Source organism: Morus notabilis, unplaced genomic scaffold (assembly GCF_000414095.1).
Source record: "Morus notabilis unplaced genomic scaffold, ASM41409v2 Scaffold1314, whole genome shotgun sequence".
NCBI lineage: Eukaryota > Viridiplantae > Streptophyta > Magnoliopsida > Rosales > Moraceae > Morus > Morus notabilis.
The window spans coordinates 3,902-6,227 of NW_010358782.1; the positions used below are offsets into that span (position 1 = coordinate 3,902).

General features: G+C 36.5%; 1 pseudogene; it reads right to left on the reverse strand.

The window, feature by feature from the left end:
- LOC21384374 overlaps positions 1 to 1,934 on the reverse strand; it is a 3,840-nt pseudogene extending 1,906 nt beyond the window's left edge.
- Between the last annotated feature and the right edge of the window lie 392 nt (positions 1,935 to 2,326).

A 2,326-nucleotide genomic window follows, 5' to 3' on the forward strand; every position in this document is an offset into this window, starting at 1 on the left:
TACAGGAACATGACCTGGTCCTGAACGAATAGTGGTATAAACAGGAAGGTTCAACCCAGCTCTGTGAGCTGTTTCCTGAAGCAAGTTCTTATAAACTCCCGTTTCATCCTGCGTGGTGCAAAAGAACAAAAGTGGCATATTAGTTATTAGTTATACCAATTCACATCTTGTTAAAAACTTTCCGTGTTTTTAAAGGATGCCAAGGAATTTCATAACATGACAGGACATATTAGCATGTGGGATACATCATATATCAACAAGGGGCCAAAAGAAGTGAAGACATAGTTAGCATGGAATAAGTTTTCTTCTATCATTGCTTTTCTGTCAACCTTCATTCTTCTGAGAAATCCGTCAACATAAATTGCAACTTTTCGCAAGGAGGCAGAAACATCTCCAATGAAATTCACAAGAAGGCAGAATCAGAATGAATTTGTGAACAGATACATTCCTATCTGAAAAAATGTTTATCTATCTCGACCAAGCATGAAAAGATCATAAAACAACTCTCACTTCCAAATTAATCACAAAAAAAAAAAAAGGAAGAGCTCTATATATTTTTTGCTCACCAGTACTCTTGCGGCCAATGCTCTAGAAGGGCCTCGTTTTGCAAGTGTGTTCAGCGCCACTTCTGCTGCAGCATGTTCAGCCTGCCTTAGAGTGGAACAAAAAGAAGGGCTTTCAAAAGTTTCTCCATTGAAGTTGACGGTAGCTTTGAACCGAGGTGCATGATCTGGTCCTTCCCGGATGCACGAATAAGATGGCAAGTTGAAGCAGCTTCTTTGCGCTAACTCTTGCAGTTGGTTCTTATACATGCCTGAATACAGAGAGCACTGAACATAATTAGTAAAAAATATATCCCTAAATGTGGCATACACACAAGCAGCTTATGTAACTGAAACTGCTTCTCTCCGAACATGGCATCAATTCCCACATTTACATCTCAAATGCATCTCAACAAAGAGAAATCTAGGCAAGCAGCAAACAGTTTTTAACCTAGAAAGTAGAAAATTCACAAACAGCAAAACCAACAACCATCAACCAGATAGAAACGGGTAGCTTCATCGCTTAAATTGACACAGAAGCTTCTTCTGTAACTTCTACTTCAACAGATAAAATTAAGGAAAAAGAAAACAATTTTGGTTTTACGAAATGCACACAAATAGAGACACTTCTTTTCTTTTTGCTTTGTTATCTCCTCTATTATACATTTTCTCAGAAGCCAAACAGAAATATAATAGCTGAATCATAAATGCACACAGCAACAACGTAAAAAAGCTATCTTGACCTAGTGGCAAGGAAAAATTCGACCTTGACCGTACCATTTAACAACAAAATACAGAACTAATTAATTACTGAAAGACCCATCGATAATATCCCGGGCTCAGGGCAGACAAACCCAATTGATCACAACCAACTCAATGGAAAAAAAAAAATGAATGAAAAAAAGCTCCAACCCCATTGAAAAGTTGAAGAAAGAAATCAAATAAAATCCCTTTCCATCATTTTCTCGGCAATCAAACAGCGCCAAATAGCTAAAACAAAGCTAACCCATCAATAACATCCTAGAACCCATACTGATGAGATCTAATTAATGCAATAACATCCACAAAACAAAACCCAAGAACCAAATAGTTGAAAACATCAAATAAGGAGAGAATACCGATAAGAGAGCAGAAACGAAAACGATCTGGGTAGGAGCCGAAAGAGCCGAGAAGACCACGCGCTTACGTTGGGGTCCCCAGTTCAATTGCCGGATGCTGCCGAAGGTTTTCCCGAGAAAGTGACGGAAAAAGTGGGGGAAGAAAGTGAGATATGGTACAGCAAACGGGTTTTTCGTTTTTATTTTTAATTTACGCCATTCTATAACTCCCTCGACTTGCTCACACATCTGCTGACGGAAGCGAAATTTACGATGAAAGAAGCAAAAAGCTGTTTGAGAGTTTGACACTTTACAGTGTGATCTGTCATGTGTGTAGTAAGTTGCCAAGGTTTGTGCACGAAGTAAACACTTGCAGACGTCGCCGTTTTGTCACGTTCATTATTATTATTTTGTTTTGTCACGTTTATAATTATTTTCCTCTTTTCCTTGTTTTTGGTCAATTTGTTTCTTTTCCTCTTAATCCCACTTGGTCCCGCACCCCACACTTGATTCATGATTTATTATTCATCTTTAATTTCGATTCTCTGTTATAAATATTTAATTAAATGTCTATTAATTATAAATTAAAATTAAAAATATTAAAAATTTATGGACTATTTGTAAAAGTTAATTTTTTATTTTTTTTATTCTTTTAGTCTTTAAATTTTAGATTTTTTCAATTTTAAT